The sequence below is a fragment of the Oncorhynchus nerka genome, linkage group LG13 (assembly GCF_034236695.1).
Source record: "Oncorhynchus nerka isolate Pitt River linkage group LG13, Oner_Uvic_2.0, whole genome shotgun sequence".
Taxonomy (NCBI): Eukaryota; Metazoa; Chordata; class Actinopteri; order Salmoniformes; family Salmonidae; genus Oncorhynchus; species Oncorhynchus nerka.
Window position 1 is genome coordinate 56788810 of NC_088408.1, and position 25802 is coordinate 56814611.

Sequence of the window (25802 nt, forward strand, 5' to 3'; positions counted from 1 at the left end):
TGAGAGGAGAGGAAGGAGAGGGAGAAAAAAAACCTTTCCACATAAGTTTAATACATGATTTCTCTGAAGATATGACAGCTTGTTATTTGTGATTATTGGGGATGGCCTAAAAGAGAGAGAGAAAAAAATAAACATGGCTGATTTGTGAAGCCGGAACATTTCCATAGCAGAGGAATTTCTGATTTGCGTGGCTGCCTTTTCAGGCACACTCAATAGACAGGCAGATAGATTGAAAAGCTCAGGAGATGAGGCCTCTTTATTTTTTTAATGAAAGGCTGTAGAATATATTTTCTCACCCTCCATCCTCCCAGCTACCAAGCTGACGAGGCTCTCTCTCTCTCTATATATCTGGGTTCAGCCTAGCCCCATTACTGAAGAGGATCCATCCCCCCCAACCTCCTACCCGCCAGCAGGGATTGGCTGGGGAGGTGGGGTAGAGGGGGGGGGTGGGATAGCATGTGGCGAGGGTGAGTAAGGGGGAGGAGGGGATGGTAATATGGCGGGGCCCCTGGCTTGACTGACAGCTTGTCACCGTGACGTCTTATTCCATCTCTGTTGTGGTGAAAATGAATGTCAGCGCGCCGGGCCTTATGACTCGCTGTCATCTCGGAGGAGCCTCACCTTTTATCAACGCTCCAAATAACATTTCATCCCCACCGTCTGCAGGACGGACAATCCGGTCAGGGGACATTAAATCGGATGACTGTGAAATGTCATAATAAAAATGGAATGCTAACAGCTTCCGCATCCTCCTCTCTCCCCTCTCTCTCTGCAGTTCTCTCTAACCCTTCCACATCCTCCTCTCTCCCCTCTCTCTCTGCAGTTCTCTCTAACCCTTCCGCATCCTCCTCTCTCCCCTCTCTCTCTGCAGTTCTCTCTAACCCTTCCGCATCCTCCTCTCTCCCTCTCTCTCTCTGCAGTTCTCTCTAACCCTTCCACATCCTCCTCTCTCCCCTCTCTCTCTGCAGTTCTCTCTAACCCTTCCGCATCCTCCTCTCTCCCCTCTCTCTCTGCAGTTCTCTCTAACCCTTCCGCATCCTCCTCTCTCCCCTCTCTCTCTGCAGTTCTCTCTAACCCTTCCGCATCCTCCTCTCTCCCCTCTCTCTCTCTGCAGTTCTCTCTAACCCTTCCGCATCCTCCTCTCTCCCCTCTCTCTCTGCAGTTCTCTCTAACCCTTCCGCATCCTCCTCTCTCCCCTCTCTCTCTGCAGTTCTCTCTAACCCTTCCGCATCCTCCTCTCTCCCCTCTCTCTCTGCAGTTCTCTCTAACCCTTCCGCATCCTCCTCTCTCCCCTCTCTCTCTGCAGTTCTCTCTAACCCTTCCCGCATCCTCCTCTCTCCCCTCTCTCTCTGCAGTTCTCTCTAACCCTTCCGCATCCTCCTCTCTCCCCTCTCTCTCTGCAGTTCTCTCTAACCCTTCCGCATCCTCCTCTCTCCCCTCTCTCTCTGCAGTTCTCTCTAACCCTTCCGCATCCTCCTCTCTCCCCTCTCTCTCTGCAGTTCTCTCTAACCCTTCCGCATCCTCCTCTCTCCCCTCTCTCTCTCTGCAGTTCTCTCTAACCCTTCCGCATCCTCCTCTCTCCCCTCTCTCTCTCTGCAGTTCTCTCTAACCCTTCCGCATCCTCCTCCCCCCTCTCTCTCTGCAGTTCTCTCTAACCCTTCCGCATCCTCCTCTTCCCTTCCGCATCCTCCTCCCTCCCCTCTCTCTCTGCAGTTCTCTCTAACCCTCCCGCATCCTCCTCTCTCCCCTCTCTCTCTGCAGTTCTCTCTAACCCTTCCGCATCCTCCTCTCTCCCCTCTCTCTCTGCAGTTCTCTCTAACCCTTCCGCATCCTCCTCTCTCCCCTCTCTCTCTGCAGTTCTCTCTAACCCTTCCGCATCCTCCTCTCTCCCCTCTCTCTCTGCAGTTCTCTCTAACCCTCCCGCATCCTCCTCTCTCCCCTCTCTCTCTCTCTGCAGTTCTCTCTAACCCTTCCGCATCCTCCTCTCTCCCCTCTCTCTCTGCAGTTCTCTCTAACCCTTCCGCATCCTCCTCTCTCCCCTCTCTCTCTGCAGTTCTCTCTAACCCTTCCGCATCCTCCTCTCTCCCCTCTCTCTGCAGTTCTCTCTAACCCTTCCGCATCCTCCTCTCTCCCCTCTCTCTCTGCAGTTCTCTCTAACCCTTCCGCATCCTCCTCTCTCCCCTCTCTCTCTGCAGTTCTCTCTAACCCTTCCGCATCCTCCTCTCTCCCCTCTCTCTCTGCAGTTCTCTCTAACCCTTCCGCATCCTCCTCTCTCCCCTCTCTCTCTGCAGTTCTCTCTAACCCTTCCGCATCCTCCTCTCTCCCCTCTCTCTCTGCAGTTCTCTCTAACCCTTCCGCATCCTCCTCTCTCCCCTCTCTCTCTGCAGTTCTCTCTAACCCTTCCGCATCCTCCTCTCTCCCCTCTCTCTCTGCAGTTCTCTCTAACCCTCCTCCTCCTCTCCCCCTCTCTCTCTGCAGTTCTCTCTAACCCTTCCGCATCCTCCTCTCTCCCCTCTCTCTCTGCAGTTCTCTCTAACCCTTCCGCATCCTCCTCTCTCCCCTCTCTCTCTGCAGTTCTCTCCCTAACCCCTCCCCCCTCTCTCTCTGCATCCTCCTCTCCTCCCTCTCTCTCTCTCTGCAGTTCTCTCTAACCCTTCCGCATCCTCCTCTCTCCCCTCTCTCTCTGCAGTTCTCTCTAACCCTTCCGCATCCTCCTCTCTCCCCTCTCTCTCTGCAGTTCTCTCTAACCCTTCCGCATCCTCCTCTCTCTCTGCAGTTCTCTCTAACCCTTCCGCATCCTCCTCTCTCCCCTCTCTCTCTGCAGTTCTCTCTAACCCTTCCGCATCCTCCTAGTTGCCCCCTCGCTGCTATGTGTGTGTTGAGGGTGAGCTATGGGGGTGTAGGGGCTGCAGGAGTGGAGTAGAGTGGAGTGGCACCACTTGAGGAGAGGTCAGTGTGTGTACCCCCAGGCCCATTAAGACCCATTAGTCCAGTTCCTCCTCCCCCATTAGTATGCATAAGTCCTGCCCGCTCCCTCTTCTCGCCTCACCTTAAAACAGCTGACATACCCAACACACTACAGAGCACCATCACTGGGCTTGGCAGAGGGGTGAAGTAGAGGAAACCATGTTAACATTTGAACACTGGTGGATCAAGACTTAAGGCTAAAGAAAAGTCATACACAGAATGGAATATTTGCACAGATACACAACCAAGATACAGATACACTATCACCATACAGATACACTATCACCATACAGATACACTATCACCATACATTTATACACTATCAACATACAGATACACTATCACCATACATTTATACACTATCACCATACAGATACACTATCACCATACATTTATCACCATACAGATACACTATCACCATACATTTATACACTATCACCATACATATACACTATCACCATACATTTATACACTATCACCATACATATATACACTATCACCATACATTTATACACTATCACCATACATTTATACACTATCACCATACAGATACACTATCACCATAGAGATACACTATCACCATACATGTATACACTATCACCATACAGATACACTATCACCATACATATATACACTATCACCATACATATACACTATCACCATACATATACACTATCAACATACAGATACACTATCACCATACAGATACACTATCAACATACAGATACACTATCACCATACATATATACACTATCACCATACATATACACTATCACCATACAGATACACTATCACCATACAGATACACTATCACCATACATATACACTATCAACATACAGATACACTATCACCATACATATATACACTATCACCATACATATACACTATCACCATACAGATACACTATCACCATACATTTATACACTATCACCATACATTTATACACTATCAACATACAGATACACTATCACCATACAGATACACTATCAACATACATTTATACACTATCACCATACAGATACACTATGACCATACAGATACACTATCACCATACATTTATACACTATCACCATACATTTATACACTATCACCATACAGATACACTATCACCATATATATATACACTATCACCATACAGATACACTATCACCATACAGATACACTATCACCATACAGATACACTATCACCATACAGATACACTATCACCATACATTTATACACTATCACCATACATTTATACACTATCACCATACATTTATACACTATCACCATACATTTATACACTATCAACATACAGATACACTATCACCATACAGATACACTATCACCATACAGATACACTATCACCATACATATATACACTATCACCATACATATATACACTATCACCATACATTTATACACTATCACCATACATATATACACTATCACCATACATTTATACACTATCACCATACATTTATACACTATCACCATACAGATACACTATCACCATAGAGATACACTATCACCATACATGTATACACTATCACCATACAGATACACTATCACCATACAGATACACTATGACCATACAGATACACTATCACCATACATTTATACACTATCACCATACAGATACACTATCACCATACAGATACACTATCAACATACAGATACACTATCACCATACATATATACACTATCACCATACATATACACTATCACCATACAGATACACTATCACCATACAGATACACTATCACCATACATATATACTATCAACATACAGATACACTATCACCATACATATATACACTATCACCATACATATACACTATCACCATACAGATACACTATCACCATACAGATACACTATCACCATACATTTATACACTATCACCATACATTTATACACTATCACCATACAGTTATACACTATCACCATACAGATACACTATCACCATACAGATACACTATCACCATACATTTATACACTATCGCCATACATTTATACACTATCACCATACATTTATACACTATCACCATACAGATACACTATCACCATACATTTATACACTATCACCATACATTTATACACTATCACCATACATTTATACACTATCACCATACATTTATACACTATCACCATACAGATACACTATCACCATACAGATACAGATACACTATCACCATACATTTATACACTATCAACATACAGATACACTATCACCATACATTTATACACTATCACCATACATTTATACACTATCACCATACATTTATACACTATCAACATACATTTATACACTATCACCATACAGATACACTATCACCATACAGATACACTATCACCATACATATATACACTATCACTATCATACATTTATACACTATCAACATACAGATACACTATCACCATACAGATACACTATCACCATACATATACACTATCACCATACATATACACTATCAACATACAGATACACTATCACCATACATTTATACACTATCACCATACATATACACTATCACCATACATTTATACACTATCACCATACATTTATACACTATCACCATACATTTATACACTATCACCATACATTTATACACTATCAACATACAGATACACTATCACCATACAGATACACTATCACCATACAGATACACTATCACCATACAGATACACTATCAACATACAGATACACTATCACCATACATTTATACACTATCACCATACAGATACACTATCACATACAGATACACTATCACCATACATTTATACACTATCAACATACAGATACACTATCACCATACATATATACACTATCAACATACAGATACACTATCACCATACAGATACACTATCAAGATACAGATACACTATCACCATACATATACACTATCAACATACAGATACACTATCACCATGCAGATACACTATCAAGATACAGATACACTATCACCATACATATACACTATCACCATACAGATACACTATCACCATACATATACACTATCACCATACATTTATACACTATCACCATACAGATATACACTATCACCATACATATACACTATCACCATACAGATACATTATCACCATACAGATACACTATCACCATGCAGATACACTATCAAGATACAGATACACTATCAAGATACATTTATACACTATCAACATACAGATACACTATCACCATGCAGATACACTATCAAGATACAGATACACTATCACCATATATATATACACTATCACCATACAGATACACTATCACCATACAGATACTATCAACATACAGATACACTATCACCATACAGATACACTATCACCATACAGATACACTATCACCATACAGATACACTATCACCATACATTTATACACTATCACCATACATTTATACACTATCACCATACATTTATACACTATCAACATACAGATACACTATCACCATACAGATACACTATCACCATACAGATACACTATCACCATACAGATACACTATCACCATACATATATACACTATCACCATACATATATACACTATCACCATACATTTATACACTATCACCATACATATATACACTATCACCATACATTTATACACTATCACCATACATTTATACACTATCACCATACAGATACACTATCACCATACAGATACACTATCACCATACATTTATACACTATCACCATACAGATACACTATCACCATACAGATACACTATCACCATACATTTATACACTATCACCATACAGATACACTATCACCATACAGATACACTATCACCATACATTTATACACTATCACCATACATTTATACACTATCACCATACAGATACACTATCACCATATATATATACACTATCAACATACAGATACACTATCACCATACAGATACACTATCACCATACAGATACACTATCACCATACATATACACTATCAACATACAGATACACTATCACCATACAGATACACTATCAAGATACAGATACACTATCACCATACATATACACTATCACCATACAGATACACTATCACCATACAGATACACTATCAACATACAGATACACTATCACCATACATATATACACTATCACCATACATATACACTATCACCATACAGATACACTATCACCATACAGATACACTATCACCATGCAGATACACTATCAAGATACAGATACACTATCAAGATACATATACACTATCAACATACAGATACACTATCACCATGCAGATACACTATCAAGATACAGATACACTATCAAGGTACATATACACTATCACCATACAGATACACTATCACCATACATATATACTATCAACATACAGATACACTATCACCATACATATATACACTATCACCATACATATACACTATCACCATACAGATACACTATCACCATACATTTATACACTATCACCATACATTTATACACTATCACCATACATTTATACACTATCACCATACAGATACACTATCACCATACAGATACACTATCAACATACAGATACACTATCACCATACATTTATACACTATCGCCATACATTTATACACTATCACCATACATTTATACACTATCACCATACAGATACACTATCACCATACATTTATACACTATCACCATACATTTATACACTATCACCATACAGATACACTATCACCATACAGATACACTATCACCATACAGATACACTATCACCATACAGATACACTATCACCATACAGATACACTATCACCATACAGATACACTATCAACATACAGATACACTATCACCATACATTTATACACTATCACCATACATTTATACACTATCACCATACATTTATACACTATCAACATACAGATACACTATCACCATACAGATACACTATCACCATAAAGATAAACTATCACCATACAGATACACTATCAACATACAGATACACTATCACCATACAGTTATACACTATCAACATACAGATACACTATCACCATACAGATACACTATCAACATACAGATACACTATCACCATACATTTATACACTATCAACATACAGATACACTATCACCATACAGATACACTATCACCATACAGATACACTATCAAGATACATTTATACACTATCACCATACATTTATACACTATCACCATACAGATACACTATCACCATACAGATACACTATCACCATACAGATACACTATCACCATACATATATACACTATCACCATACATATACACTATCACCATACATATATACACTATCAACATACAGATACACTATCAACATACAGATACACTATCAACATACAGATACACTATCAACATACAGATACACTATCACCATGCAGATACACTATCAAGATACAGATACACTATCAAGATACATATACACTATCAACATACAGATACACTATCAACATACAGATACACTATCACCATGCAGATACACTATCAAGATACAGATACACTATCAAGATACATATACACTATCAACATACAGATACACTATCACCATGCAGATACACTATCAAGATACAGATACACTATCAAGGTACATATACACTATCACCATACAGATACACTATCAACATAAATATATACACTATCACCATACATATATACACTATCAACATACAGATACACTATCAAGATACAGATACACTATCAAGATACATATACACTATCAACATACAGATACACTATCAAGATACAGATACACTATCACCATACATATACACTATCAACATAAATATATACAATTAAATGAATGCAACCAACACATGCACTGCATACAAAACGTCCTACAGTAAACCCTCCACGTTTCTCATCGTGGTAGAATAACTGACAGCTAGAGAGACAGCAGTCTGTCAGTCCATTCGGCACAATAGACACAATAAGAGCCAAACCTACTACATGGGGGAAATACCACACCCAACATCTACAAGCCCACCCACCCATGTCCCTCCACTGTTCATCAAACAGACGAATGGTTATGAAAGCCTAGGCCCAGAGTATAATAGAAACATATAGGATGGGAAAATGGTCTTTGAGAAGCCCAACATCTCCAGAGCCCACTCTCAGGTGGGCATTGTCAGTTGTCTTCAATGGCGGCAGATTAGGGAAGGGGAAACGCCTGCAATACACGCTTACCTCAGAGAACTAACGGGCTACCGTCCACATCCTGTTCCCACATGCTATTAAACCAGGGACTTAACGTGGATGGTGGGGGCGGAGAGTGGGGAGGTTCAATAGCCCGGCCCTGTGCCCCTCCCTCTTCTCCTCTCCTCTAGCAGCCAGATGAAAGCTGAAAGTCATCTGATATGTCAGCGCTGCGTTAATGATGTCGGGCCGGGCCGGTGGTGAGAAGCCAGGGACGGAGGAAGGATTTAATTGCGTTTGTTCCTCATCTATACGTTTTTAAGGAGCCAGCATATGTGCTTCAAAGCCCAGGTGCTATGATGATGATGACAATGCACGGCACTTGTAACCCCCACCGACATCCCCCTTCCCTAAGTCGTTTATTGGCTAGTTGATGGAGGGTGAGGGTGCAGGGTGCAGGTTAGCTGGTGTGTTAGGGAGGTTGCAGTGATTAGCACTAGTGGGTGCTTGGTACGGCCGTCTGCTAGACAGCTGATTCCATACTGATGATATCAGGGAAGACATTCGCCGGAGCAATGCTTCACACACACACCTCCTTACGCACACACATATTCATGAACACATGCACACCCGAGACACACACAGACCCACACACACATGCACACACACGCACGCACGCGAGCACACACACACACATTCAGACTAATCTGCTTTGGAGAGTATTGCACAGAATTAGTGGCGACACTTGCTGTTATCGGTCTGCCTTGATAAGGTACATCTTTATTCAATTCTCTCATTGAAAGGGCATCAGTCAGGAGAAAAGGAATACGCGAATGGTGGCAGTCCTCTTCAAACCAAACCATACCACACTGTCCCCCACCGACTCACCCCCCATCCCTCCATCCCTCCATCCTCCACTTGCTGCTAGTCGGGTGGCCAGTGGGGTCGTTGGTGGGAGACAGAGAGCATAGCCTGCACAGAAAGACCAAGAGCGAGCGAGAAAACGAAGGAGAGAGAAGATGGGGGGAAATGTCTCTCCTTTACAGAACAGAGAAAAGGGGGGCGGCAGTAGTGAAAGGTGAAATAGCTTTTTCTTTTCATTTTGCACGCCTACCCCTTCCAACGCAACCCTCGCCCCTTACCTCTCGCTCCCCATTACACACCCACACCCACTTACACACACATTCCCCTCCCCGCCCTTGCTCTATGTGTGTTTAGGAAGAGAGTCGCGACCGCCGCCTGTTTCGGTCCTAGAGCTCCCCCCTCTGAGCATGGGACGCCACTACAGCGTGGAGAGTGCTCTCGTGGCCAGCCAATGAGGTGCTAGCGTGGTATGTAGGTCACGCGTCCGTGGTTGGCCTGTGGAGCGCTCTCCACTGGAGCTCACCCAGATCAAACACACAACCCAGCAGGAATCTAAACTTAAATTAGAGCACAGTTTACACACAAACACACACACACAGAATCAAATTCCCACATACAAACAAATGAAGTAGGTTGCTAGAATATGGTGCAACTACAGAGAAACAAAACACACACACACACACACAGCGTGATAGAGGAATGAGCATTTCCTGTCTTAATGAAGGAGCACGGCACAGCGCTGGGACGTATGCTGAGACTCCTCCAGGCCTCAATCTGCATTATCAGTGTGTTAAGCAACTGCCATCAGACAACATACTGTTGATATGTGACGAGTGTCCCCTGTCAGGGCTGTCAATGCGAGAGCTGCAGTGTCCAGGTTGTGTGTGTGTGTGTGTGTGTGTGTGTGTGTGTGTGTGCGCGTGAGAGAGCGTGTGCGTGCGTGTCTTTGTGCTGGGCCAATGGCTGAGAGTGACAGCAAGTGAAGGGTTAACAGCGCTAAGACAAAGGGACAGGCGAAGTGTATTGTGCTGTGTGGAGGGCCTCAGGTACACAGGGGGCCTAGGACTCCTCAGAGAGACACCAAGCATTTTTCAGCTAACAGGCACACACACAGACGCGCACACACAGGCATACAAACAGTAACACACTAGCAGACACCACAGATCCTTTTGAATATTCAAAAATAATAATATTCACACCCCCTCACATTATGGTATAAAAACACACACTAATGGAGAGAGGGGAGGGAGTCACGGCAGCTTCAGTTTCAATAGAACCTGTCAGAGTCCGTCTTCTTTCTTAACCTCTCAACCCCCTCTCAACCCCCTCTTTTCTTTCTCTTCTCTGTACCCATCCTCTCATCTACGGTCCCCTCCCCTCTTTCAGCGGTAGATACCAGGTCAAAGCCCAGTTCTCACTCGAGATCCAAGGCGATATTTGACATTCGTTCAGGTCGCCAGGACGTCGGGGATGCCTTCAAAACCAGCCACTAGGGGCAACGGTGAGCGCCATTCCCATTAAGTAGGCTTGCAGCTTGCTAGGGTGTTACGGATGGGAGATGGGCGAGCTCCAGCTCCAAGGGTTGCGTGTTCAATCCCAGTGGTAGCCACTCATCTTTACAAATGTCAAACAGTGTCAAACTGAAATCTTGGTGCAAAAAATCTACAAAAGTGATTTTATTGTTACATACACTGGATAGGTGTATCAAAATGTGTTTCTATTGTTACATACACAGGATAGGTGTATCAACATGTGTTTCTATTCTTACATACACTGGATAGGTGTATCAAAATGTGTTTCTATTGTTACATACACCGGATAGCTGTATTAAAGTGTGTTTCTATTGTTACAAACACTGGATAGGTGCATCAAAATGTGTTTCTATTGTTACATACACTGGATAGGTGTATCAAAATGTGTTTCTATTGTTACAAACACTGGATAAGTGCATCAAAATGTGTTTCTATTGTTACATACACTGGATAGTTGTATTAAAGTGTGTTTCTATTGTTACATACACTGGATAGGTGTATCAAAATGTGTTTCTATTGTTACATACACTTGATAGGTGTATCAAAATGTGTGTCTATTGTTACATACACTGGATAGGTGTATTAAAGTGTGTTTCTATTGTTACATACACTGGATAGGTGTATCAAAATGTGTTTCTATTGTTACATACACAGGATAGGTGTATCAAAGTGTGTTTCTATTGTTACATACACTGGATAGGTGTATCAAAATGTGTTTCTATTGTTACATAGACTGGATAGGTGTATCAAAATGTGTTTACATTTTTACATACACTGGATAGTTGTATTAAAGTGTGTTTCTATTGTTACAAACACTGGATAAGTGCATCAAAATGTGTTTCTATTGTTACATACACTGGATAGTTGTATTAAAGTGTGTTTCTATTGTTACATACACTGGATAGGTGTATCAAAATGTGTTTCTATTGTTACATACACTTGATAGGTGTATCAAAATGTGTGTCTATTGTTACATACACTGGATAGGTGTATTAAAGTGTGTTTCTATTGTTACATACACTGGATAGGTGTATCAAAATGTGTTTCTATTGTTACATACACAGGATAGTTGTATTAAAGTGTGTTTCTATTGTTACAAACACTGGATAGGTGCATCAAAATGTGTTTCTATTGTTACATACACTGGATAGTGTATCAAATGTGTTTCTATTGTTACATACACTGGATAGGTGTATCAAAATGTGTTTCTATTGTTACATACACTGGATAGGTGTATCAAAATGTGTTTCTATTGTTACAAACACTGGATAAGTGCATCAAAATGTGTTTCTATTGTTACATACACTGGATAGGTGTATTAAAGTGTGTTTCTATTGTTACATACACTGGATAGGTGTATCAAAATGTGTTTCTATTGTTACATACACTGATAGGTGTATCAAAATGTGTTCTATTGTTACATACACTGGATAGGTGTATTAAAGTGTGTTTCTATTGTTACATACACTGGATAGGTGTATCAAAGTGTGTTTCTATTGTTACATACACTGGATAGGTGTATCAAAATGTGTTTCTATTGTTACATACACTGGATAGGTGTATCAAAATGTGTTTCTATTGTTACATAGACTGGATAGGTGTATCAAAATGTGTTTACATTTTTACATACACTGGATAGTTGTATTAAAGTGTGTTTCTATTGTTACAAACACTGGATAAGTGCATCAAAATGTGTTTCTATTGTTACATACACTGGATAGTTGTATTAAAGTGTGTTTCTATTGTTACATACACTGGATAGGTGTATCAAAATGTGTTTCTATTGTTACATACACTTGATAGGTGTATCAAAATGTGTGTCTATTGTTACATACACTGGATAGGTGTATTAAAGTGTGTTTCTATTGTTACATACACTGGATAGGTGTATCAAAATGTGTTTCTATTGTTACATACACAGGATAGTTGTATTAAAGTGTGTTTCTATTGTTACAAACACTGGATAGGTGCATCAAAATGTGTTTCTATTGTTACATACACTGGATAGTTGTATTAAAGTGTGTTTCTATTGTTACATACACTGGATAGGTGCATCAAAGTGTGTTTCTATTGTTACATACACTGGACAGTTGTATTAAAGTGTGTTTCTATTGTTACATACACTGGACAGTTGTATTAAAGTGTGTTTCTATTGTTACATACACTGGATAGGTGTATTCAAGTGTGTTTACATTGTTACATACACTGGATAGGTGTATCAAAATGTGTTTCTATTGTTCCATACACTGGATAGGTGTATCAAAATGTGTTTCTATTCTTACATACACTGGATAGGTGTATCAAAATGTGTTTCTATTGTTACATACACTGGATAGGTGTATCAAAATGTGTTTCTATTGTTACATACACAGGATAGGTGTATTAAAGTGTGTTTCTATTGTTACATACACTGGATAGGTGTATCAAAATGTGTTTCTATTGTTACATACACTGGATAGGTGTATTAAAATGTGTTTCTATTCTTACATACACTGGATAGGTGTATTAAAGTGTGTTTCTATTGTTACATACACTGGATAGTTGTATCAAAATGTGTTTCTATTGTTACATACACTGGATAGGTGTATCAAAATGTGTTTCTATTGTTACATACACTGGACAGTTGTATTAAAGTGTGTTTCTATTGTTACATACACTGGATAGGTGTATCAAAATGTGTATCTATTGTTACATACACTGGATAAGTGTATCAAAATGTGTTTCTATTTTTACATACACTGGATAGTTGTATTAAAGTGTGTTTCTATTGTTACATACACTGGATAGGTGCATCAAAATGTGTTTCTATTGTTACATACACTGGATAGTTGTATTAAAGTGTGTTTCTATTGTTACATACACTGGATAGGTGCATCAAAGTGTGTTTCTATTGTTACATACACTCGACAGTTGTATTAAAGTGTGTTTCTATTGTTACATACACTGGATAGGTGTATCAAAATGTGTTTCAATTTTTACATACACTGGATAGTTGTATTAAAGTGTGTTTCTATTGTTACAAACACTGGATAGGTGCATCAAAATGTGTTTCTATTGTTACATACACTGGATAGGTGTATCAAAGTGTGTTTCTATTGTTACATACACTGGATAGGTGTATCAAAATGTGTTTCTATTGTTACATACACAGGATAGGTGTATCAAAATGCGTTTCTATTGTTACATACACTGAATAGGTGTATTAAAATGTGTTTCTATTCTTACATACACTGGATAGGTGTATTAAAGTGTGTTTCTATTGTTACATACACTGGATAGTTGTATCAAAATGTGTTTCTATTGTTACATACACTGGATAGGTGTATCAAAATGTGTTTCTATTGTTACATACACTGGACAGTTGTATTAAAGTGTGTTTCTATTGTTACATACTGGATAGGTGTATCAAAATGTTTCTATTGTTACATACACTGGACAGTTGTATTAAAGTATGTTTCTATTGTTACATACACTGGACAGTTGTATTAAAGTGTGTTTCTATTGTTACATACACTGGATAGGTGTATCAAAATGTGTTTCTATTCTTACATACACTGGATAGGTGTATCAAAATGTGTTTCTATTGTTACATACACTGGATAGGTGTATCAAAATGTGTTTCTATTGTTACATACACTGGATAGGTGTATTAAAGTGTGTTTCTATTGTTACATACACTGGATAGGTGTATCAAAATGTGTTTCTATTGTTACATACACTGGATAGGTGTATCAAAGTGTGTTTCTATTGTTACATACACTGGATAGGTGTATCAAAATGTGTTTCTATTGTTACATACACAGGATAGGTGTATCAAAATGTGTTTAAATTGTTACATACACTGGATAGGTGTATCAAAATGCGTTTCTATTGTTACATACACTGAATAGGTGTATTAAAATGTGTTTCTATTCTTACATACACTGGATAGGTGTATTAAAGTGTGTTTCTATTGTTACATACACTGGATAGTTGTATCAAAATGTGTTTCTATTGTTACATACACTGGATAGGTGTATCAAAATGTGTTTCTATTGTTACATACACTGGACAGTTGTATTAAAGTGTGTTTCTATTGTTACATACACTGGATAGGTGCATCAAAGTGTGTTTCTATTGTTACATACACTGGACAGTTGTATTAAAGTATGTTTCTATTGTTACATACACTGGACAGTTGTATTAAAGTGTGTTTCTATTGTTACATACACTGGATAGGTGTATCAACATGTGTTTCTATTCTTACATACACTGGATAGGTGTATCAAAATGTGTTTCTATTGTTACATACACTGGATAGGTGTATCAAAATGTGTTTCTATTGTTACATACACTGGATAGGTGTATTAAAGTGTGTTTCTATTGTTACATACACTGGATAGGTGTATCAAAATGTGTTTCTATTGTTACATACACTGGATAGGTGTATCAAAGTGTGTTTCTATTGTTACATACACTGGATAGGTGTATCAAAATGTGTTTCTATTGTTACATACACTGGATAGGTGTATTAAAATGTGTTTCTATTGTTACATACACTGGATAGGTGTATTAAAATGTGTTTCTATTGTTACATACACTGGATAGTTGTATCAAAATGTGTTTCTATTGTTACATACACTGGATAGGTGTATCAAAATGTGTTTCTATTGTTACATACACTGGATAGTTGTATTAAAGTGTGTTTCTATTGTTACATACACTGGATAGGTGTATTAAAGTGTGTTTCTATTGTTACATACACTGGATAGGTGTATCAAAATGTGTTTCTATTGTTACATACACAGGATAGGTGTATCAAAGTGTGTTTCTATTGTTACATACACTGGATAGGTGTATCAAAATGTGTTTCTATTGTTACATACACTGGATAGGTGTATTAAAGTGTGTTTCTATTGTTACATACACTGGATAGGTGTATCAAAATGTGTTTCTATTGTTACATACACTGGATAGGTGTATCAAAATGTGTTTCTATTGTTACATACACAGGATAGGTGTATCAAAGTGTGTTTCTATTGTTACATACACTGGATAGGTGTATCAAAATGTGTTTCTATTGTTACATACACAGGATAGGTGTATCAAAATGCGTTTCTATTGTTACATACACTGAATAGGTGTATTAAAATGTGTTTCTATTCTTACATACACTGGATAGGTGTATTAAAGTGTGTTTCTATTGTTACATACACTGGATAGTTGTATCAAAATGTGTTTCTATTGTTACATACACTGGATAGGTGTATCAAAATGTGTTTCTATTGTTACATACACTGGACAGTTGTATTAAAGTGTGTTTCTATTGTTACATACACTGGATAGGTGCATCAAAGTGTGTTTCTATTGTTACATACACTGGACAGTTGTATTAAAGTATGTTTCTATTGTTACATACACTGGACAGTTGTATTAAAGTGTGTTTCTATTGTTACATACACTGGATAGGTGTATCAACATGTGTTTCTATTCTTACATACACTGGATAGGTGTATTAAAGTGTGTTTCTATTGTTACATACACTGGATAGGTGTGTCAAAATGTGTTTCTATTGTTACATACACTGGATAGGTGTATCAAAGTGTGTTTATTGTTACATACACTGGATAGGTGTATCAAAATGCGTTTCTATTGTTACATACACTGAATAGGTGTATTAAAATGTGTTTCTATTCTTACATACACTGGATAGGTGTATTAAAGTGTGTTTCTATTGTTACATACACTGGATAGTTGTATCAAAATGTGTTTCTATTGTTACATACACTGGATAGGTGTATCAAAATGTGTTTCTATTGTTACATACACTGGACAGTTGTATTAAAGTGTGTTTCTATTGTTACATACACTGGATAGGTGTATTAAAGTGTGTTTCTATTGTTACATACACTGGATAGGTGTGTCAAAATGTGTTTCTATTGTTACATACACAGGATAGGTGTATCAAAGTGTGTTTCTATTGTTACATACACTGGATAGGTGTATCAAAATGTGTTTCTATTGTTACATACACAGGATAGGTGTATTGTGTTTAAATTGTTACATACACTGGATAGGTGTATCAAAATGCGTTTCTATTGTTACATACACTGGATAGGTGTATTAAAATGTGTTTCTATTCTTACATACACTGGATAGGTGTATCAAAATGTGTTTCTATTGTTACATACACTGGACAGTTGTATTAAAGTGTTTTTCTATTGTTACATACACTGGATAGGTGTATCAAAATGTGTATCTATTGTTACATACACTGGATAGGTGTATCAAAATGTGTTTCTATTTTTACATACACTGGATAGTTGTATTAAAGGGTGTTTCTATTGTTACATACACTGGATAGGTGCATCAAAGTGTGTTTATATTGTTACATACACTGGACAGTTGTATTAAAGTGTGTTTCTATTGTTACATACACTGGACAGTTGTATTAAAGTGTGTTTCTATTGTTACATACACTGGATAGGTGTATTCAAGTGTGTTTACATTGTTACATACACTGGATAGGTGTATCAAAATGTGTTTCTATTGTTACATACACTGGATAGGTGTATCAAAATGTGTTTCTATTGTTACATACACAGGATAGGTGTATCAAAATGTGTTTAAATTGTTACATACACTGGATAGGTGTATCAAAATGTGTTTCTATTGTTACATACACTGGATAGGTGTATTAAAATGTGTTTCTATTCTTACATACACTGGATAGGTGTATTAAAGTGTGTTTCTATTGTTACATACACTGGATAGGTGTATCAAAATGTGTTTCTATTGTTACATACACTGGACAGTTGTATCAAAGTGTGTTTCTATTGTTACATACACTGGATAGGTGTATCAAAATGTGTTTCTATTGTTACATACACAGGATAGGTGTATCAAAATGTGTTTCAATTGTTACATACACTGGATAGGTGTATCAAAATGTGTTTCTATTGTTACATACACTGGATAGGTGTATCAAAATGTGTTTCTATTTTTACATACACTGGATAGTTGTATTAAAGTGTGTTTCTATTGTTACATACACTGGATAGGTGTATCAAAATGTGTTTCTATTGTTACATACACTGGATAGGTGTATCAAAATGTGTTTCTATTCTTACATACACTGGATAGGTGTATCAACATGTGTTTCTATTCTTACATACACTGGATAGGTGTATCAAAGTGTGTTTCTATTGTTACATACACTGGATAGGTGCATCAAAATGTGTTTCTATTGTTACATACACTGGATAGGTGTATTAAAGTGTGTTTCTATTGTTACATACACTGGATAGGTGTGTCAAAATGTGTTTCTATTGTTACATACACTGGATAGGTGTATCAAAGTGTGTTTCTATTGTTACATACACTGGATAGGTGTATCAAAATGTGTTTCTATTGTTACATACACAGGATAGGTGTATCAAAATGTGTTTAAATTGTTACATACACTGGATAGGTGTATCAAAATGTGTTTCTATTGTTACATACACTGGATAGGTGTATCAAAATGTGTTTCTATTCTTACATACACTGGATAGGTGTATCAACATGTGTTTCTATTCTTACATACACTGGATAGGTGTATCAAAATGTGTTTCTATTGTTACATACACTGGATAGGTGTATCAAAATGTGTTTCTATTGTTACATACACTGGATAGGTGTATTAAAGTGTGTTTCTATTGTTACATACACTGGATAGGTGTGTCAAAATGTATTTCTATTGTTACATACACAGGATAGGTGTATCAAAGTGTGTTTCTATTGTTACATACACTGGATAGGTGTATCAAAATGTGTTTCTATTGTTACATACACTGGATAGGTGTATCAAAATGTGTTTATTGTTACATACACTGGATAGGTGTATCAAAATGTGTTTCTATTGTTACATACACTGGATAGGTGCATCAAAGTGTGTTTCTATTGTTACATACACTGGACAGTTGTATTAAAGTGTGTTTCTATTGTTACATACACTGGACAGTTGTATTAAAGTGTGTTTCTATTGTTACATACACTGGATAGGTGTATTCAAAATGTGTTTACATTGTTACATACACTGGATAGGTGTATCAAAATGTGTTTCTATTGTTACATACACTGGATAGGTGTATCAAAATGTGTTTCTATTCTTACATACACTGGATAGGTGTATCAAAATGTGTTTCTATTGTTACATACACTGGATAGGTGTATCAAAATGTGTTTCTATTGTTACATACACTGGATAGGTGTATTAAAATGTGTTTCTATTGTTACATACACTGGATAGGTGTATCAAAATGTGTTTCTATTGTTACATACACTGGATAGGTGTATTAAAATGTGTTTCTATTCTTACATACACTGGATAGGTGTATTAAAGTGTGTTTCTATTGTTACATACACTGGATAGTTGTATCAAAATGTGTTTCTATTGTTACATACACTGGATAGGTGTATCAAAATGTGTTTCTATTGTTACATACACTGGACAGTTGTATTAAAGTGTGTTTCTATTGTTACATACACTGGATAGGTGTATCAAAATGTGTATCTATTGTTACATACACTGGATAAGTGTATCAAAATGTGTTTCTATTTTTACATACACTGGATAGTTGTATTAAAGTGTGTTTCTATTGTTACATACACTGGATAGGTGCATCAAAATGTGTTTCTATTGTTACATACACTGGATAGTTGTATTAAAGTGTGTTTCTATTGTTACATACACTGGATAGGTGTATCAAAATGTGTTTCTATTGTTACATACACTGGATAGTTGTATTAAAGTGTGTTTCTATTGTTACATACACTGGATAGGTGTATCAAAATGTGTTTCTATTTTACATACACTGGATAGGTGTATTAAAGTGTGTTTCTATTGTTACATACACTGGATAGGTGTATCAAAATGTGTTTCTATTGTTACATTCACAGGATAGGTGTATCAAAGTGTGTTTCTATTGTTACATACACTGGATAGGTGTATCAAAATGTGTTTCTATTTTTACATACACTGGATAGGTGTATTAAAATGTGTTTCTATTGTTACATACACTGGATAGGTGTATTAAAATGTGTTTCTATTGTTACATACACTGGATAGGTGTATTAAAATGTGTTTCTATTGTTACATACACTGGATAGGTGTATCAAAATGTGTTTCTATTGTTACATACACTGGATAGTTGTATTAAAGTGTGTTTCTATTGTTACATACACTGGATAGGTGCATCAAAGTGTGTTTCTATTGTTACATTGGACAGTTGTATTAAAGTATGTTTCTATTGTTACATACACTGGACAGTTGTATTAAAGTGTGTTTCTATTGTTACATACACTGGATAGGTGTATCAAAGTGTGTTTCTATTCTTACATACACTGGATAGGTGTATCAAAATGTGTTTCTATTGTTACATACACTGGATAGGTGTATCAAAATGTGTTTCTATTGTTACATACACTGGATAGGTGTATTAAAGTGTGTTTCTATTGTTACATACACTGGATAGGTGTATCAAAATGTGTTTCTATTGTTACATACACAGGATAGGTGTATCAAAGTGTGTTTCTATTGTTACATACACTGGATAGGTGTATCAAAATGTGTTTCTATTGTTACATACACAGGATAGGTGTATCAAAATGTGTTTAAATTTGTTACATACACTGGATAGGTGTATCAAAATGTGTTTCTATTGTTACATACACTGAATAGGTGTATTAAAATGTGTTTCTATTCTTACATACACTGGATAGGTGTATTAAAGTGTGTTTCTATTGTTACATACACTGGATAGTTGTATCAAAATGTGTTTCTATTGTTACATACACTGGATAGGTGTATCAAAATGTGTTTCTATTGTTACATACACTGGACAGTTGTATTAAAGTGTGTTTCTATTGTTACATACACTGGATAGGTGCATCAAAGTGTGTTTCTATTGTTACATACACTGGACAGTTGTATTAAAGTATGTTTCTATTGTTACATACACTGGACAGTTGTATTAAAGTGTGTTTCTATTGTTACATACACTGGATAGGTGTATCAACATGTGTTCTATGTTTCTATTGTTACATACACTGGATAGGTGTATCAAAATGTGTTTCTATTGTTACATACACTGGATAGGTGTATTAAAGTGTGTTTCTATTGTTACATACACTGGATAGGTGTGTCAAAATGTGTTTCTATTGTTACATACACAGGATAGGTGTATCAAAGTGTGTTTAAATTGTTACATACACTGGATAGGTGTATCAAAATGTGTTTCTATTGTTACATACACTGAATAGGTGTATCAAAATGTGTTTCTATTGTTTACATACACTGGATAGGTGTATTAAAGTGTGTTTCTATTGTTACATACACTGGATAGGTGTATCAAAATGTGTTTCTATTGTTACATACACTGGATAGGTGTATCAAAATGTGTTTCTATTGTTACATACACTGGATAGTTGTATTAAAATGTGTTTCTATTGTTACATACACTGGATAGGTGTATCAAAGTGTGTTTCTATTGTTACATACACTGGATAGTGTGTCAAAATGTGTTTCTATTGTTACATACACTGGATAGGTGTATCAAAATGTGTTTCTATTGTTACATACACTGGATAGGTGTATCAAAATGTGTTTCTATTGTTACATACACTGGATAGGTGTATCAAAAATTGTTACATACACTGGATAGGTGTATCAAAATGTGTTTCTATTGTTACATACACTGGATAGGTGTATTAAAATGTGTTTCTATTCTTACATACACTGGATAGGTGTATCAAAATGTGTTTCTATTGTTACATACACTGGACAGTTGTATTAAAGTTTTTTCTATTGTTACTGGATAGGTGTATCAAAATGTGTTTCTATTGTTACATACACTGGATAGGTGTATCAAAATGTGTTTCTATTTTTACATACACTGGATAGGTGTATTAAAGTGTGTTTCTATTGTTACATACACTGGATAGGTGTATCAAAATGTGTTTATATTGTTACATACACTGGACAGTTGTATTAAAGTGTGTTTCTATTGTTACATACACTGGATAGTTGTATTAAAATGTGTTTCTATTGTTACATACACTGGATATTCATTGTTACATACACTGGATAGGTGTATCAAAATGTGTTTCTATTGTTACATACACAGGATAGGTGTATCAAAGTGTGTTTCTATTGTTACATACACTGGATAGGTGTATCAAAATGTGTTTAAATTGTTACATACACTGGATAGGTGTATCAAAATGTGTTTCTATTGTTACATACACTGGATAGGTGTATTAAAATGTGTTTCTATTGTTACATACACTGGATAGGTGTATTAAAGTGTGTTTCTATTGTTACATACACTGGATAGGTGTATCAAAATGTGTTTCTATTGTTACATACATACACTGGATAGGTGTATCAAAATGTGTTTCTATTGTTACATACACTGGATAGGTGTATCAAAATGTGTTTCTATTGTTACATACACTGGATAGGTGTATCAAAATGTGTTTCTATTGTTACATACACTGGATAGGTGTATCAAAATGTGTTTCTATTTTTACATACACTGGATAGTTGTATTAAAGTGTGTTTCTATTGTTACATACACTGGATAGGTGTATCAAAATGTGTTTCTATTGTTACATACACTGGATAGGTGTATCAAAATGGTTTCTATTCTTACATACACTGGATAGGTGTATCAACATGTGTTTCTATTCTTACATACACTGGATAGGTGTATCAAAATGTGTTTCTATTGTTACATACACTGGATAGGTGTATCAAAATGTGTTTCTATTGTTACATACACTGGATAGGTGTATCAAAATGTGTTTCTATTGTTACATACACTGGATAGGTGTATCAAAATGTGTTTCTATTGTTACATACACAGGATAGGTGTATCAAAGTGTGTTTCTATTGTTACATACACTGGATAGGTGTATCAAAATGTGTTTCTATTGTTACATACACTGGATAGGTGTATCAAAATGTGTTTCTATTGTTACATACACTGGATAGGTGTATTAAAATGTGTTTCTATTCTTACATACACTGGATAGGTGTATCAACATGTGTTTCTATTCTTACATACACTGGATAGGTGTATCAAAATGTGTTTCTATTGTTACATACACTGGATAGGTGTATCAAAATGTGTTTCTATTGTTACATACACTGGATAGGTGTATTAAAGTGTGTTTCTATTGTTACATACACTGGATAGGTGTAAAAGTGTAATTGTTACATACACAGGATAGGTGTATCAAAGTGTGTTTCTATTGTTACATACACTGGATAGGTGTATCAAAATGTGTTTCTATTGTTACATACACAGGATAGGTGTATCAAAATGTGTTTAATTGTTACATACACTGGATAGGTGTATCAAAATGTGTTTCTATTGTTACATACACTGGATAGGTGTATTAAAATGTGTTTCTATTCTTACATACACTGGATAGGTGTATTAAAGTGTGTTTCTATTGTTACATACACTGGATAGGTGTATCAAAATGTGTTTCTATTGTTACATACACTGGACAGTTGTATTAAAGTGTGTTTCTATTGTTACATACACTGGATAGGTGTATCAAAATGTGTTTCTATTGTTACATACACAGGATAGGTGTATCAAAATGTGTTTCAATTGTTACATACACTGGATAGGTGTATCAAAATGTGTTTCTATTGTTACATACACTGGATAGGTGTATTAAAATGTGTTTCTATTCTTACATACACTGGATAGGTGTATCAAAGTGTGTTTCTATTGTTACATACACTGGATAGTGTATCAAAGTGTGTTTCTATTGTTACATACACTGGATAGGTGTATCAAAATGTGTATCAATAGGTGTATCAAAAATGTGTTTCTATTTTTACATACACTGGATAGTTGTATTAAAGTGTGTTTCTATTGTTACATACACTGGATAGGTGCATCAAAATGTGTTTCTATTGTTACATACACTGGACAGTTGTATTAAAGTGTGTGTATTAAAAGTGTGTTTCTATTGTTACATACACTGGATAGGTGTATCAAACATTGTTACATACACTGGATAGGTGTATCAAAAATGTGTTTCTATTGTTACATACACTGGATAGGTGTATCAAAATGTGTTTCTATTGTTACATACACTGGATAGGTGTATCAAAATGTGTTTCTATTGTTACATACACTGGATATCAAAATGTGTTTCTATTGTATCAAATAGGTGTATTAAAATGTGTTTCTATTGTTACATACACTGGATAGGTGTATTGTTACAAAATGTGTTTCTATTGTTACATACACTGGATAGGTGTATCAAAGTGTGTTTCTATTGTTACATACACTGGATAGGTGTATCAAAATGTGTTTCTATTGTTATACACAGGAAGGTGTATCAAAATGTTTTATTGTTACATACACTGGATAGGTGTATCAAAATGTGTTTCTATTGTTACATACACTGGATAGGTGTATCAAAATGTGTTTCTATTTTTACATACACTGGATAGTTGTATTAAAGTGTGTTTCTATTGTTACATACACTGGATAGGTGTATCAAAATGTGTTTCTATTGTTACATACACTGGATAGGTGTATCAAAATGTGTTTCTATTCTTACATACACTGGATAGGTGTATCAAATGTGTTTCTATTCTTACATACACTGGATAGGTGTATCAAAATGTGTTTCTATTGTTACATACACTGGATAGGTGTATCAAAATGTGTTTCTATTGTTACATACACTGGATAGGTGTATTAAAGTGTGTTTCTATTGTTACATACACTGGATAGGTGTATCAAAATGTGTTTCTATTGTTACATACACTGGATAGGTGTATCAAAAGTGTGTTTCTATTGTTACATACACAGGATAGGTGTATCAAAGTGTGTTTCTATTGTTACATACACTGGATAGGTGTATCAAAATGTGTTTAAATTGTTACATACACTGGATAGGTGTATCAAAATGTGTTTCTATTGTTACATACACTGGATAGGTGTATTAAAATGTGTTTCTATTCTTACATACACTGGATAGGTGTATCAAAATGTGTTTCTATTCTTACATACACTGGATAGGTGTATCAAAATGTGTTTCTATTGTTACATACACTGGATAGGTGTATCAAAATGTGTTTCTATTGTTACATACACTGGATAGGTGTATTAAAGTGTGTTTCTATTGTTACATACACTGGATAGGTGTGTCAAAATGTATTTCTATTGTTACATACACAGGATAGGTGTATCAAAGTGTGTTTCTATTGTTACATACACTGGATAGGTGTATCAAAATGTGTTTCTATTGTTACATACACTGGATAGGTGTATCAAAATGTGTTTCTATTGTTACATACACTGGATAGGTGT

At 36.6% G+C, this 25802-nt stretch overlaps 1 protein-coding gene across 7 annotated transcripts in view; it reads right to left on the reverse strand.

Annotated features, from left to right (window-relative positions):
- mctp1a (multiple C2 domains, transmembrane 1a) overlaps positions 1-25802 on the reverse strand; it is a 261687-nt gene that overhangs the window by 64773 nt on the left and 171112 nt on the right. The gene's annotated exons all lie outside the window — the stretch shown is intronic.